Raw genomic sequence first — 17,485 nt, forward strand, 5'->3', positions numbered from 1 at the left:
CTTTGATCAGGTGATCTCATATAGACATTTCCAGTGACGATTGTAGTAATAATACGTAGGCAGCTAAATTGGGCTACCGATACAATTTGGTTTGGTGGGTTTCGATTACTTTAAATAAAAAATAATAATTCAATGAGAGAATCGGCATCTTATTTAGTGCCTGCCCCCCTCCCTTCCCCTTAGTGAATATGATTGCTCTTCTAGACACACAAAGAGTTTATCCCCACTTGCACCACCAGTAGTGCTGGTGGTAGGGATGGAAATGGTTCACTGCTACACAGAACACTTGTATGTAGTGGTGTTTATGCAGTGCCTACTTGATAGCCTTGCTCCATTGTTGTTCAGCCTTCCACGCATGCACTTTTTTTTTTGTATTTATTTAGAATTCGTTATTTGAAAGGAGTATCCATTTATAAGTGGCCGTTATTTATTTATTTTAATTTTTTTGGGTATCGCCATATTTTTTTTTGGTAATGTTATTTACAGTGTTTTAATTTAATTAAAGTGTGTTTGAAAAAGCGGAAACCTTTCAAAATAAGTGAAATAAAATTATTTTGTTGGTACTGTGCGAGGTTGTATAATTTATTAAATTAAAGTGGACGTCGTGTGACCCAGATATTACTTTGGCCGTTCTAACATTTTAGTTAAGTTTTATAACCTCCCTGGAAGTGCATTTTTTTTTTACAGTTTAGTCCGCCATATTATTACTTAGTTTATTTTTGTTTTTTTTAGTTACTTAGTTACGGTAATTTTCTGTATAAAATAGTTGTTTTTCCTAGTTTTTCCTCTATTGAAAAAAAAGCAGAAAGTTTTGTGCTGATCATCATGCAGTTTTTTCTAGAAATTATTTTGGATATAACCTTAAATCTTTGAGGTAATCTTACTGTTTTGTTTTTACATTATTTTTTCTCCAAACACTAATTAAATTTTCTTAGTCACGTATTTTACTTAAACTGTATATTCACCAGTAAACATTAAAGGAGGATATTTTGGAGTTTCTTAAAATCCGGAACAGTGATTTCTCTTAAATTAATTCTTTGCTTGTTGATTTTCAAATTTTAAAACAACATATCTGTAAAAAATTTATGAAACTTTGTATACACCCTAGATTGCACGTGGATCTTTTAGTTTTGTTTCCGGTTGCTTTGTTGTTGACTTTCCCTTTTAGTGATGTTATTCTGCTGCGACACATTACACCCTTAATGTCAGTTTATTCCCTACAGTTTTGCACATTGATTAGTGTTCTTTTTCTTGTCACTCCCTGATATTCAGAGATTAAAGTTCTTGCCCAGCCCACTCTGAAATAGTCTTTCCCTGTAACAGATTCAGACACTTTATATCATATTGGGCATCCGGTTGATTTAAAGTGCGTCCTCTAATTATCCTAATTTCAGGGTTCTTTTGCATACACTGGTATTTGTCACAAAACCGTGAATTTTGGTTACTGTTTACCCCACTGTGGCCAATTATGAGTGCTAGGATTCGTTTGGCTCAAAAAACTTGGACAAAAGTGTATTGGACAAACTAGAGCGAGGGAAGATCCATAGAGGTCAAAGGTAGTCCTTTGAGATTGGCCGTAATCATTCTCGTCCTTAGTATATCCTTTCCGCTCTGGAATCCTTTGATTTCATACATTCCAGATATTCTATCACAGAATGTATAATTATAATAAAAGAAGAATAAAATAATTGATTAGCTTAGTAGGTGGTTAGTGCAGTTTGGAATTCCAGCCCAAATGATTTCTGTAGCGAGAAAACATTGTTCAGAAGCCGGTTATTACACTGGAAAAGACTCCGGGACGCTAATGACCATATGAGGCTTTAATTTAAAAATAAATAAGTATAGCAAGGTTTAGATGGACCCACATGGTCTGTTCGCCATGAAAATGCAGTCTTGACTGTGGTTCCGGTTTCCCCCTCTCCTGCTTATCATAGAGGCGAGCTTCTTTCATTTTTATACCTGCAACCTTTTAGTGTTTTTTTTTTCTTTTTTTTTAACTTTGCATTCTTATTGGTCTGAAGGAATACATATTTCTCAGTTTCCATGTGTTCAATTTCAATTTAGCAAATAATTATTACATTATTATTATTAAAGAATAATTATTCTTTATTTGTACAATCTAATTAGTGAATGTACATACTCCATTGAATTTCCATTGAAGATGGCGCCGGATGAATTTTTTTTAATGTCGGCAAAATATTCATGGATTTATCCAAAAATCTATTGCTCATCGTCTTAGTTTGAAGCATTTGAAGTATATTCTTCATTAAGGAGGATCAGAAAAGGTTAATTCTGAAGCTATTATTGGGTAATTTCACGATGACAAAAAAAAAGCGAACATTGCCCCGTTTCATCTTCTTCTCCTCTTAAAGAAAAGGCAATCTCTTGTCAGATCCTTGGGATGCTCAATTTATTGCATGACTAAATTCAGCACTGTTGCGAAAAAATCCGTGGTCCAGAGCTTGCAGATTCTTCCTCTAAAGCAGCTTGTAAATCCGAACTTAAAGAGTTTTTGTTAAAGAACATGTCCTGATGATAAATTAGTACGTCTGGAAGGCCAGAAAAAAAGGTTTAAATATATTTTTTGAACCCCAAATACTTTACAAAATTTAGTAGTTAATCTTCCGTCCCTAAAGCCATGAACATTGCATACAAATAATGTTCAGATACGTTGGTCCCGTTACTCGATTTTTGGAAGAATGCTGTTCTGGTCGTTTAGTACTTTCAGTTATAACGAAACTCCAGACAATACTTTTAGATAAACATCCAAAGAGATTTGGCAAATAGTTACCGAAACACAGGACGTATTAAGGAGTAATTATTTATGCAAATCTGTTGCTAAAGAGAGCTAACGGAGGAAAGAAGTAGCGGTGCTAACTGTGTAGGTTGATCTGATCATAAATCTTAGCCAGAATCTTCTGACAGCCTTGTCCACTATCACTGTTTATTTTTAGCACATTTTTTGTGTGTTATTACATTAAAATATGTGAGTTAGTTATTTATTATACTTAGAGAAATTATTTTATCACAACTTCGGACTTTTAAGGCGCGTTTTACTTTCTAATCACGAGTTTTTTTTAGCTCATTGCTAAAATGCGAGTTTGGAGAAAAATTGCTGGACTTCAATCGTGAATTTCTTGAAGGACTTTTCCTTATTTTCTGTAGCCATAAATTCTATTGTACCGGCACCTAAACAAAATATTAGAGAAGATTGTTCCATCTTAAAAATAACAATATCCCAAAAAAAATGATTTAAAGAACACATGTAACCAGATATGTGAGTGCTTCTCACCAGAGTTTTTCTTTTGTTTCACTTTTTTAGTTTTAATTATCCAGCTGGCCATTTTTATCAAGTGGGCACTGGCTACACGTATTAATGTATATCGTAGAACGACTGAGCTTCTTTGTATTAGAACAATACCAACATATTGATCTGCTGCGTTCGGTTATTTTTTCACTGACTGCAAAAAAAAAAGAAAAAATGAGCGCTCATGTGCGTGAGTTAGTCCGTCCTTTGTGGCTGGAGGGGGGGATTTCCCTCGATCGTACAAGCCCAAACCGGAAGTTGGCATCTATACTTCTTTTTTGTGCTTGTTTTTGCAGCTTGTTCTTTATCCCCCTTATCTTTTATTTTAATTTTTTTTTTTTGTGGATACCTTATTATCTGATATGTGTGTATATATACGTATATCCAGGTGGAAACCATTTTGTAAGTATTTTTTACGGTGAAAAGTGCGTTAGAACGTTCTAAGAACATATCCGATTCTACTTATTGTTGTTATGTATTATTACGTGTAATCTGGTGATGTTAGCTAATGGTTTTTTTTGAGGGAAATTCCAGTAAATTGATTGGCAGAGTAATGTTCGTAATTTTAATTTATTGTATCGATTGGAGGATAATTAAGTGTTAAAATTTGGTTAAACAATAGGCAATAAAAATTTGTCATAACCTCTGAATAATATAATTGTATAAATATGGAATAGAGGGGTCATTCCGACACCACTGCTAGATAAATATATATTATTGAATGAACGGTTGAAGGAAGGTTATAGCTTGGTTCTACCTCATCCTCTCTTACTCTCTCACTCTCTTCAGATATTATATTGATGAAGTGATGGTGTAGTGTAGCGCGCGAGGCCTGGCGGTGCTGAGAAAGACAGTGTGTAAGTACGACAAAGAGGGCCAGGCACAACTATCTCTGTCTTTCCGCTTGTTTCCTTGCTTGCTCTAACTTACGTACCTCTCTCTGTCTCTGTGTAGATGTTGTACTCTGCCAGGTTTTACCACCACCCTCCCGCCGCCCACTTACTTGGCTCGCACACACGCACACTCGGAGATCTTGCCAGTGCCACCTTTATTGATCATGGATGAAGTATTTGCAACGTTAGGAAAGTTCAAGGGAGATGGCCGGCGCGCTAGACAGAGACAGTGAATAGAAGAAGTTTCTACTCACTTCTGCTCCTTATCTAGTACCCTCTTCCTCTTTATTCTTCGCCTCCCCTCCTCCTGCAGTTTGTTGTTCAGTTTCTAAGTTTTATTCAACTTTCTTCTCTTTTTTCTGTCTTTTATTAAGCAACTTCTTAGTTTTTAATAACTTTTTTTTAACTTCGTTTTTTCTTTTGTTATTTTTTCGTTAATTTTTATTTCTCTTATTTTGCTGCTATCTAGAAAAGAAATAAAGTTGGTTAAGGATACAAATTGTGATCGTTATAAAATTGTGTAAAACCTGTGCTGCTGAGAGGACGTAGGTTAATTGCTGCTTAGATTATGGTAGATAGCTTCCGGCCATCTTAGCGACTGTTATTTTTTTTTTAGTTGTTTCTCAATCAAAAAACGCTAGAACTGTTTTTTCAATCAAATTCTTTTATTTATTAAATAATTTAGAATTTTGCACTAATCACATTGTTTTTCAGAAGGAGGAGAATTCATTGTATTTCTCTCTTTGCCAATTTATTTGAATATGATCTTGAAAGAGGGAGAATTCTATTTATTTATGGAATTAAACCCCACTGACTAGCCAATGATCTAATGCTTGTGAAGTACATAGATTATCCAACCGCTATGTTTATTTAACAAGAAATAAATACCAGTGCCTTAGATTGGAAATTAAACTCTATACAGTAATACATCTTTGTATTGCGGGACTCGGCTTTGCCGCTTGCTGCGCCTGAATACTACTCTAAGCATTAAATTTCTTGTAAAATATACAGTGTCGAACAAAAGTCTACATACAGCACAATATTTCGGGAATTTTCAAAATAAATCATTATTAGAGTAAAAAATGTGATTTAAACATTTCTAACAATTGTTACTAAATATATATATGAGAGATGAAAAGACCTCTGCCATCTCCCATTGCATATAAATAGAAAGATCGGAGTTCATGCCTGAACAAAAGTCCACACACAGAATTGGTAAATTCAATATTATAATAATACTTACTAGTTAGGGTAAATCTTAATATTTACAAATTTATTAGTTATAGTTCGTAAAAATATAATACAGGTTGAGTTACTATTCATTTTGTGCACATGTTATGTAACTAATTTATAACATTTCTATAGTCTTTAACATCTAATTAATTTAAAAATCTATATATAGAATTTGTTGAGAAACAATTAAAAAAATTTTATTTATTGTTGTGACTGTACACACATTTTTATAGTAGTTTAGAAAGAAAGATGGTCGGGCATGCGCAGTAAGAGCATGGTATTGTGAACATGTACGGTGCGTGAGTATGTTGTACGCACGCTGGAGATACTGCTGAATACTTAGGCAATTGTCATCACTAGTTCTATTTATCGCTCCCTCTCTCTCTCTCTCTCTCTCTCTCCAATTTTCTTTACCTTTGTCTTTATCTAGAATTATGTGATCTTATATAAGAAAAATTATACAACTATTGTAGTTTTATTTTATAGTTAAATACGTTACACGTGTACAATTATCATTATAACTTCTATTATTGATACGAGGGTCATTCACTAAGTAACGAGACAAATTATTATTGCTCAAAAACGGTTTATTGAATCAGTACAAAACTTTGGTTACTTTTCAACATAGTCCCCAGCAACACTTATACACTTGTCCCATCTTTCTGCTAATTTGTAAATGCCCTTGGCATAAAATTCTTTGGGTTGATCTCGAAGCCACTTTTGCACCTGATTTTTTACCTTTTCATTGGATCGAAAATGTAACCCTCGTAGACCATCTTTAAGGGGTCCAAACAGATGGAAGTCTGATGGGGCGAGGTCGGGGCTGTAGGGGGGATGTGGAAGGATCTCCCACCCCAGTTTCTGAAGTTTTTCTTTCGTCAACTGTGCCGATTGTGGACGGGCGTTGTCATGAAGCAAAATCACGCCTTCAGTCAAGAGCCCACGGCGTTCCGTTCGAATTGCAGGTCTTATCTTGTTTTCCAGCATGTCACTGTAGTACTTACTACAGTACTTACCGGCAGATGGCTGGGTCCTGAATTTTTTCCGAATGGGAGAAGTCGTATGCTCCCACTCAAGGCTCTGTCGTTTTGACTCTGGCTCATAGTGGTGGATCCATGTTTCATCACACGTTACAATTCTTTTGAAAAAACCTTCTCCTTCAGTCGAATATCGATTTTTCAACTGTTGACTGATTTGAAGCCGGGTTTCTTTGTGAGCGTCCGTGAGTTGTCTGGGCACCCATCTCGCACAGGTTTTCTTGTACTGCAGCTTGTTGTGAATAATGTTATGGACAGTTCCAACACTCGCGTTTACTTTTTCACTTATCAGTTCAACAGTGATTCGCCTATTGTCCCGAATTAACGCGTCAATCCGAGATTCGAGAGAGGAAGTCCCAACTTCGATCGGTCGTCCACTGCGTTGCTCGTCAGAAACTTTTGTACGGCCACTTTGAAACTGTTCTACCCATTTGTAAACGTTCGAACGATTCAAACAATTGTCTCCGTACACTTTTAACATTTTTTTGTGGATTTTACTATCTTTCTCACCTTCCGCGACTAAAAATCTGATCACGGCACGTTGTTCTTCCACGGTGCAATTCTCGAGCGGACTCGCCATCGTTAACTGAGTAAATTTGAGGTTATGTTTACAAAATATAATTGAACAGCTGATCAGATGTCATCGCAAGGTTGCCAACTTTATAACCTGAAAGTTTCATACGGATCACTTTAGCTGTTTTTGAGCAGTAGTAATTTGTCTTGTTACTTATTGAATGACCCTCGTATATTTTATGAGGTTCCAAGTGATTGGATTTGCCTATTTATTTACGTTGGGCAGCCTCACAACCTCTACATAAACTCAGATTTGCATTCTCACTCGACTGGCAATCCAACACTACAATTATCAAGTATCTAACTTAGAAATCTTCTCCCAAATGAAAACGGTACTTTTGTAGGAAGGAAGTGTATGATGTTCTAGCTTCAGGGGATCCCCCCCTCTAAAAATCAATTAACAGCAAAATAACTTGACACAATCTTGAAGGTTTCACTTGGATTGGGTGCCGTAAATTATAGTATTCGTTTATTGGACTTGAACCTGCACTAGGACATCGTACAGCAATGATTTTAGATGTGATTTTAGGTAAATACTAAAACACTGCTAGGCTGACGATACAGCTAGAACAAAGCCAGAAGTGAGAAATTTCCTTAAACAGATGGGATTAATCCGGGGAGACTTGTTGGATACAACAAGATGGGTGGGATTAACTTGTTCTGCGAGATTCTATGCAGATTACGCCGGGATGAAGATGAAACGACTTCTTGAGATCTTTGCCAACTTTAGACTGGAGATCAGTTGGCAGAATCACCTCTACTAGGCTCTCAAGGGGTTTTTAGGGCGATTCAGAGAAGTAACCCACTCATGCAACAATCTAATCTGCGTAGTCTAAACTTTCCACTTAACTATGACGTCACGTGAGAGTGTTCTCAAATCGTTCTCAAAAAAAAAATTTAGCAAAATACTTTTTCTATCATGCAAAGATTTGAAAAGGGTTTGTTCCAATGTTAAGTGCTACTGTTTGTTAGTTGGAGGAGGAATGTTTAGGGCTCTAATTATGAGCACTGTAATGAGGAACAAGTTTTCGAAAACATTTTCAGCATCCACTGCTCAATAATGTAGTTTCCACTAATTATACCTGAATAACGTAACATTTTAATTTTAATGTTGCTCTGAACCGGTTGGGTCACCTTCCCCCCCCCCCCCCCATAACTTCGTGAGAAAAATATTTAGGGTCGAAAATGTCTACTTCCTTTTCTTTGGCAAAAAATGGCGAGCTCTTTAAATTAATTATGGGGGAATAGTATTTTATATTGATTTTTAACTTCAAAAGCGTAGTTTAACTCAAAAATATGTATGATAAGATTTTGCGCGCTGGCTGTCATAGTTATGTTTTCCTGTTTAAACATGTTATAACTTGTTTGTGCTTGATGAATACTGATGTTTTATTATTTGTATACTATATATTTATGTAATTAATGAAATATAAATAAATAAACACTAACACACGGACAAATATGGTGAAGGTTTCTTCCTTCAAATTAGTAAAAGGTTGTGTTTAGTCTTGATTATGTAAGCAGTGAAGAAGATTCCTTTCTCCTTTTCTTTTTCTTAACAAAATACATATCTGGTAATTATAGAAGTGGCCGTGGTTATGTCTTCAGTCCAGTTTTTATATTTTATTTTTATTTTTAAACCTGTCCTTGTTTAGATTGATTGGCTTTGCCTAATCGTTCTGTTCCTTATGGTTTCGTAATGATTTCGAACTGTTACTATTCTTGAAAAGCTTTACAACTTCCTCATTGTAATAGCCATGTTTTACGATTAGTTGGGGTTAGTGATTACTGTTATAAAATTCTCTTAGTTTCGAACTTGTTTTAATTTTTTTGAAGTCCAAATTTGAAAAGCAACAAATGTCAGAATGTTAGCAGGAATTGCATTATTTTTGAATTGCAGTAAATGCATGATCGATCTTTATTCACCACATATTGTCTAGAGAACGAGAATAAATGTTTTAATCATCTGTGAACTATGACTCACATGCCCTCATTTCAGAGTTGTTGGTTTTTTGTTGTTGTTGTTGTTACCCGTAAACATTTATTTGTGATAGTGGGCAGTTGTTAGAAGTTGTTCACACACACATACACATACTCGAAGGCGCTGTGGTGGAATTGGTTTGTTAGTAGACTTGTAAATGTGTCCGTTTTAGGTGAGCGCTGTTGTGGTAACCATGTTGATGCTAGTGGTTTCCAGTGTTCACTGGATCATCACTGTTCGTTAACACATTTATCTATCTTGTGCATCTTATCCGTCTCACAACAACCACTCCCTTCGGCAATTCTCGTCCTTTTTCTACTACTGACCAGTTAACCAAAGTATAATCATAAAAGAAATAAACCTTTCCCAAACTGGGCACCTAGATGCCCTGCCTTCTCGCCCATAATTTCCTTTCCTGTTTACGCTGTTCTGTACATCCTGTCTTATTTACGTGGTTTTTATTTTATTTCATATATGCTTTTGTGTTTCGGGATTCTTTATATATACGAGTATATTAACTCTTTGAGGCACACGATTTTAAAGAAAATAAAAGCCCTAGTTGCACAGAATTTCTTTTATTTAAAAAAAAATGGAAATAAACATTCATTTCCATTATTTTACAGATGTAATCATCCCTCTCAAATAATCATCACTCTCGAAATACGGAAAAAAGAAAAGAAAAAATTAATACCATTTCAATAGTCCTTTTTTAGTGTGGGACACTGGTATTGTATAATACCACTATGCAACTAATGCTTTGTGTTCATTCAAACACAACTTTTTACCAAAACAAAGCGGAACTTTGCAGACAGTACAGCACTGTCCTTCAGCGCACTGTTCCTTGAAATGTTTAAGTTCCATGTCTTGACCCAATTTCTTTATAAACAATATATGGATTAACATCAGCTGCATCCAAATAATAGAACAGTATGCGGTGCCACCATTTTTTACTATCGGTCAAGTTTATAATAAATATAAATTTTTTTCACTTATTTACTCATTTACCATTGGTGCATAGCACTGCTAACTGAATGAAAAACTTTAAATAACATTTTAAGCTGGATGTATGAATAACTTCAACTTTTCGAGGTGGGCTAAAATATATCCCATGATGCTGCAAAAGCTAAGCAAAAGGTGGGACAGTTTTTTAACCCACCTAGCCGCAAAGAGTTAATCGTAGTGATTCTTTGTGATGCAGGAAAATATAAAAGACATCTTTTTACTATACGAAGTACATTTTCTTGGAACCTTCTTTTGTTTATCCAGTGGCACCACAAAGCGGAAATTCCTTGTGAATACAACAAGAGACAATTTTATAATAATTGCAACTCATAAAAGACGCAAGTTGAAAATCTCAAATTATAATTATTTCTCTTTTATATAATATTAAGATATATTTTATTTTATTATGTAACAGCTAATCTCGAGATTTTTTTATCTTTTTTTTTTTTTAATTTTATTTTAATTAGATTATTTCCGTGACTACGTTGTTTACGTAATGGGAAAATACCGGGTTCTGTCTGAGTGAAGGAGCATTATATTGTAATAGAGAGAGAGAGAGATATCTCCACAATGTTGCCGACCATGTGTTTTGTATGTAGCACATATAAGGTTGTTTATTTCTGTTCTTTTCCCAGCTAATTATCATGGCAAAATAATAACAGCTGTTTTTATTTAACTCACTTCACATAATTTTTTTAGATTAGAGAATTAAGATTTTAAACGTTGCTCCTTTTTTGAATATTTTATTTTATTGCTTTTCTTAAGTAATAAATCTAATATTCCAAGTCAAATACTAAGATGGCATTCAACAGCTACTTTCTAAGTTCAGAAAGTGTCTTCATAGTTCACAGCACTTTTACTATTTTCTTTGAAAAAACTATCGAGTGGTAGAACCGGATATTAAAAAAAATAGAGGGAAAATGAACTTACCTTTCTCACCCTCTTGAAGTGGCCCTTAGTAGGGAGTTCCGTTGAAAAATATTAAGAGTTGTAGTTCTAGCTTTGTATTGATTCTAAAATTTGTGAGGTTATTTAACAAATAATTGACAATAAGAGTAAAAATTAGTGTATCTCCGGACAATTTTATTGGTTTCACGTTAAAAATGTTTTATTTGTGAAGCTGTAATTCTCGTGTTTTCTCTCAAAGAGTTTAAAACAAAAAAAATAAAAGACAATTATTGTGTAATAAATTCAATACTTTCCAAGTTTGTGTATTAGAGAGGGACTCTTCTACAGTTCATTAATATTAATGTGATGATCTGCTGGGCCGTCTGTGAGTGAACCTGTTGCTGTACAATGTGTATATATGTATATATATTTGAAGGCAAGAAAGAGGGGGAACTATGAGATGGGGGTAGGTTATTATCATATTTGATGGGTTATAAGATCTCAGTTTGCACCTTTCAGTTTATCTCACTTTATCTCTAGATCTAGTCTTCTCTCCGCTGCCACCACTATTTCCTGTTCTCGTTTTCCCCTCTCTCACCATTTTTTGTCATCCTTTTATTTGCTTTGTCCTGCTAGTCCTAACAAATCTATACAAATTATTTCTGATATTTATTAAATAGTTGTTCACAGACAAATTCTATATTTAGGTTAAAAAAAATATATATATAACGGTTCGCCTAGAACGATTTTAATTCATAAGTTCACCAACATGAAACATTTTTCTTTCTCCTTATTATTTGGGTCAAAACTAACCAAAATCTACTGAAAACCAAATAGGTTTACGTTGCGTATTTTTTTTTTTTCAATTTTTCAGGTCAAAAAACAGGAAAAACGGCTTTTTTTGCATTGTTAAGCCTAATGAATGGAATTGAGTAAGTTCTTTTTAACCTCTGATATCAATCACAATGTCTCCAATAGCAAAACTTTTAGTTACTAAGCCCTGTAATGCGATAAAAAATTATTAGGCTCTTTTAATCCAAAAAGTTTCATTAACCCCTTAACGTGCACGCTCGAGTTAACTCGAGCGCGCTAAACTGGCCAAACTGTTCACACTCGAGATAATTCGAGCGGCGTTGCACTTTATGCTACTATAATTTTTCATTCTTGAATATAATCGAGAATTGAAAATAATGTGAAAGCAAAGAAAAGCAATCGTTTTATAGATATTTATCATTTACATGGGATTGTAAGCTATAACACTTACTTATTCAAATATAAAATATAGCGGTTTTTTCAAAAAAACTGTGCATTAAGGGGTTAAGTGAATTTGAATTGGAAAATTTCACTTTTCCCAGTGTATAAATATTATATTTTGCAGGAATTTTTCCCATTTTTGAAAAGTCCCATTCCCTTCCACAAAAAAAACGATGATTTATTTGTTAAGTAAGCTTTGAAATGCGAGAAACCCTTAGTTTTTGCCTTATTTTGCTCAAAAATGTCTTTTTTATTGATTTTGAATGTCGAAATTTCATTTTTATCATTTATAAAATACATCAATCTGTCAGAAATTCCCTCAGCTTCAAAATGCATGCATTGGTTTTGCAAAAAACTGTATTGTTTTTCCATTTATTAGGCTTAACAATGCAAAAAAAGCCGTTTTTCACGTTTTTGACCTGAAAAATTGAAAAAAAAAATCCACAACCTAAACCGATTTGGTTTTTAGTGGATTTTGGTTAGTTTTGACCCAAATAATAAGGAGAAAGAAAAATTTTTCATGTGGTGAACTTTTCAATTAAAATCGTGATCTAGGCGAACCGTGATATAAGCTACAATAGGACTTGACTTTTGAAGAAATTCAGCCAATGGCAAATGACATTGAATCGAATTTGTATGTGCATATGTTTCTTAAAGCACGCTTAAAAGCGAGACCTGCAAAGCTAGGGTGTATTGCGGGACTGGTTTCATATTCCTATACCAGGCGTTTTAATGCTTTAATTGTTAATAAGAAGGCATTCATTGTAAAGTACGTTAGCTAGTCGCCTCAATACACAACACCTAATTACTATTATTAGTATTTTCGATCAATGCGCTTCTGGCCTAAGGGGAAGGCTTGTTTGTAATGTGTCATTTTTGGTCCCAATTCTAGTGTGTTTGTCTTGTGAGGGGGGTTCAGTATGTTGCTCAAAAAAAATCGAGAATGAAGAAACTGCTACCACATTACCGGAAGGAAGTTCATCTTAACTCAATGAATAGTGAAATTAGACTAAGCATTTCTGTAAGTTGTCCGTACACATAATATTATACCATGGATTTATTTTATTATTATTTTTTAATTTTATCATTTTTCTACCCCCCCAAAAAAAAAATCGATAAAGCGTTGTCGAGGTTTTTGGATTAGGTTTCCATGCAAAAGCTTCAATATCAGTGTAGTTTTAGTAACTGTATAATGTTTAATGATTGAAACGTTTGCAGATTAAAGAAGATTTTCTTATCAAAGTAAAAACAAATGGTGAAACTTTAAATTGTCAAAAAAAAATGAGAAATTGAAAGAGAATGTAACCTCCCCCGCCAAAAAAATAAAAACAGCTGATTGTGTTTCATAAAAGAGAAACTAAATAAAGTTTCTAGTTAAGAAGAATTGGGTAGGCCCTGGGCCGGGCGCTATAGTCGGTGTATGTTAGGATGTGAATGAATGCAATGTTGTTGAAGAAGTGGAAGAGAAGGCAAGTCTCCAGGCAGGGTGGCGACCGGCGCTATTTGTGTGTGAACTGGTCAGCAGCAGGGAACTGGCCCTTCGCTATGGACTAGAGGAAGTTCTAGTAGCTTGGTGTGTATGTGTGTCTGCCTTTGCATTGTGCTGAGATAGGCGGGTAAGCTAATATATATATATATATATCAAGAGGGCTGTGGGCTGTGTTCGCCCTTCCTTTCAACTCGCTGCTCTTATATATATTGTATCGATCTGCACATACGTACACACGCACTTTGATGGCACGCCCCTCTCTACCCCAACCCATCACCAAACTACCAAACACAACATTCCATCATAACTTTACCTTTCCTTGCTAAATTCAACTTCCCGCCCAAAATAAACACGTGTTTAAAATTACTATTATTATTTTCATTAATTTTATTATACCTAATCTAAATTGCTTTTAAAATTCTTTAAAGTTTATAATTCCTTAGAAACTAGAAAATTAACACCAAACTTTCTCTTTAATTCTCTTTGCAAAAACCAATATTGTGGTATCTCTCGTTGGCCGTTTACTTTAAATCAATTCAAGTTATCAAAGGGGATGGGCGACTCTTTTATTTTACTGCTTTTCCTAACTTAGAAGTACTTAACTTAATTTTTCAATAAATTTCCATTGGCCATGATTTCGTGCTTTTATTTTGATGTTTATTTATGTTTTTACCAAAGAAAAGCTTGATGCGCAAACTTCTCGAGTGAGTAAAAATGCTACGAGAAAAAATTTGCCACGATTGCTTTACTTCCTTTTCACAAAATTTAATGCACATACACCAATTAACTATTTAAACTTACATAATTAATTAGCTATGTCTAAATTGGCATTCAGTGCCATATAAATAGCTAAGGTTGCATAAATAATGTTTGACCTTAACATACACTGCCAAATATATTACGTTTCTTTCTCTTTCTGTCTCTCTCTACAAGTATGCAGCTCTCCGTCAGCTGTTTATGACTTAAAATTATTACTTCAAGCTTTTTGCCGCCAGCATTTCGAGGTGGGTGGAGGGGGGTTCCTGCCTTCCTCACCCGCCGTCACACAAAACACCATCTATCGTCAGCACGGCCATTATCATCATTTTATATCGTGTTACTAATTCCATTTCTGACCCCTTTTTCTTTTCAAGATCAGTGCAAGTTTTAGACTAGTCATTTCCTCACAGCATTATGAGGATATGGGCACGGAAGTAAGTTCGAAACCAGTCAAGAAACTGCGGCGGATAAACGTCAATTTTGTGGGCCTAATCGCATTTTCAATCGTAATTTTAATTTGGATGAAATATTTGACGTAAGTTCCTTGGAGAATGTTGAAAGGGAACGTCCTTTAGAGTTGTCTTTTTGTTTATTTGAAAGCATTATAAAGGAAGAAATCTAAGAATAAATATAAACGTAAAGAAGTCGCCTATTTTTTCAAGCAGGGCTTTACGTCCCCAACTACCAATTAGGTGTCGTGAACGGGGGCGGAAGCTCATACTTTACTATAAGCAATTTTTTCTACCAAATAAAAAGTAGTCATACGCGGGATTCGATCTGGGGATTTCCCACTTACAAAGCCACCCTCTTGACCACTAGTCCAATACCCGTCCTTAAGAAATCTGAGAATAGAAAAGTAAAATTCCTCCCGAGATATAAATTCAGAAATTATGTATTAAAAGAAATAAATAGATAATAATAAATTGCAATTAAAAGAAGTGAAGTTTGTTGTTTCAGAAGTTTGCCGTTGGGAAGGAAAAGTTAGATGAAGAGTATGAGAGGAGAAAGAGGGGGAAAAAGTGACGTAATAATGATGACGTAGTAAGGATGAAAAGTTAAGGGTTAGTGAAAGAGGAATGAGTGTTTAGTTGTTGGGTGTGAGGTGAGTTGAGTTTGTGAGTTTGAGCTAGTGGTGAGAGAGACGGTGATATAAGTTAGTTTTGGTTGAATATAAATGGAAACTTGGTTTGTACTGCTATCAGGACAAAGTTAGTACTCCACAGCTAGCAGCCCTCTAATACGCCACGCCATATCCAAAGTGTGCGCTCCGGCTGTGTCACAGTGTGAGTGCAGAGGATGTACCGTGTGTATGTCCAAAGCTCTCTCTCTGGCGGCGGTGCACTACTTCTCTCTTATAACTTATAACTATAAAGACCAAAGTTTAGGGCGTCCCACCTTCCTACTGCTGCTATCCAGCGCGCTCTGTCTGTACACGAGCCTTAACTTTTCAAGACAAATTGATAAATTTATTACAAATACTTAACTTATATCCGTTTTATGTTTTACCACGTTGTTTTTTGAATAAGTCTTGGTAAGTCCTTTTTACTGAATGCAAGTAGCGCTCGTTTCTAGTCGATCATTAACTGCGATGACCAAGGTGAATCGTTTCCGGCGGTTAGAAACAGCTTTTACTTCCTCCATAACCTTCTTCATAAGAAGGGTTAGATATCCGTTAGATTTCGAATTTTCCTATATTTTTCTTTAGTTTTGCTGAAAATGGAAAATTGGTTTTCCCAATAGATCTCTGTGTATAACTATTAGTGTGTTACTAAGGTTTTTTTTTAAACGGAAATGAAGTTAGGTCCTCAGTGATGGGTAATATCCTTGATTTTATCCGTCATAGCGCACCATGTTTGTTAGTATCCCTGACCGGTTTCGGACTTTCATACATTATCAGAGGTAGATTAATCGATTTCACTCATGTTTCCGTCTCGCTCAACACTTCCTGATTATTTTTTATTTTTTTTACCTTTTCTTACAGAAGTAAAGAAAAGTATTTGCGATCATAAGAAACTTTTAAGAGCGAATTTTTGCCGGAAATGAACCTTCTTTTAAGTGCGAAAGGTGAGTGAAAGTATGTCTTTACGCAGCAAGCTGAAACTTTGGTAAATAGATCAGGCCTAACCAGGAGTCAGATTCCCTGATTTTTATTTTTTAGATTTTTCTAAGAATTTTTTAGATTTGAGTTGACTTGAGCTAGTGAAACTAGAAAAAAAGCGATCGTATTTTCTGTGCAGCTGTAACAATGTTCCAGGTGTTTCCTCTATTAACATCGGGCGCGCATAGTAGGGTATTAATGGAATTGTCCACATTCAGCGCTATACTTGTCTCACTCTAGTATAATGCCTTATCGAATGGGGAAAGGTGGCTCTCTCTGCTCTTCTTATGCCCTGTTTATAAGCATTATACCTGCAGGTGTGTTTTAACATATCATTTAGTTTAAGTACTGGGTCATTAACATTACTTTTACGCCATCTTCTTATACAGATCATACTTTCATTAGGAGTTATCAGCTTTAAGTACAACTACTTAATTTCTTGATTTTTTCCATTACAACTCACCCTTTGGTACGGGGTATACTTCTATTTTGTTGCACACCTTAAAGATTAGGAAGTAAAATCTAACTTTACCTAATTTCCTTGACATAAAATTATGGCAGCTACAGATCAGTGACCACAAAGTCCCCAGTAATAACTGTTCGATAATCTTGAGTAGATTAAATGAATGCTTGGTATGCAAGATAATGTTTACGCTTTTTTGATGGAAACAAGGTAAGAAATTCCCGAAGAAAAATTGTTGCACATATTGGTACTTAATCGGGAAATTTCATTTTCCCTCAAATAATTGTGAGGGGGGAAAATCGATACTTTTCACAAATTAGAATAATTTATTGTGCATTTCGATTAATTAATTTTATTTACTGAATAATTTAAAATCCAACCAAACTCACCTCCATATCCACGAACCCTGGTTCTGCAAATAGAGAATCAAGATCAACGAAGAGACTAAAATCACACTGCATAACCTTCACCCTCAATCAAATTGGTGCTCCCTCCAATCTATCTGAAC

General features: G+C 35.0%; 1 protein-coding gene across 6 annotated transcripts in view; it reads left to right on the forward strand.

Moving 5' to 3' along the window:
* CtBP (C-terminal binding protein) overlaps nucleotides 1-17,485 on the forward strand; it is a 58,458-nt gene that overhangs the window by 11,475 nt on the left and 29,498 nt on the right. Inside the window, exon 1 of one of the 6 annotated variants that reach the window (XM_074113651.1) lies at nucleotides 348-874. The exons of the other annotated variants lie outside the window; for them this stretch is intronic. The gene's annotated coding sequence lies outside the window, so the exon portion shown is untranslated. Of the gene's footprint in view, nucleotides 1-347; nucleotides 875-17,485 lie in introns of those variants that run through there. 6 annotated transcript variants of the gene reach the window in all.

The sequence above is a fragment of the Rhodnius prolixus genome, unplaced genomic scaffold (assembly GCF_049639745.1).
Source record: "Rhodnius prolixus isolate KJV_2025 unplaced genomic scaffold, Rpr scaffold_7, whole genome shotgun sequence".
NCBI classification, from domain to species: domain Eukaryota; kingdom Metazoa; phylum Arthropoda; class Insecta; order Hemiptera; family Reduviidae; genus Rhodnius; species Rhodnius prolixus.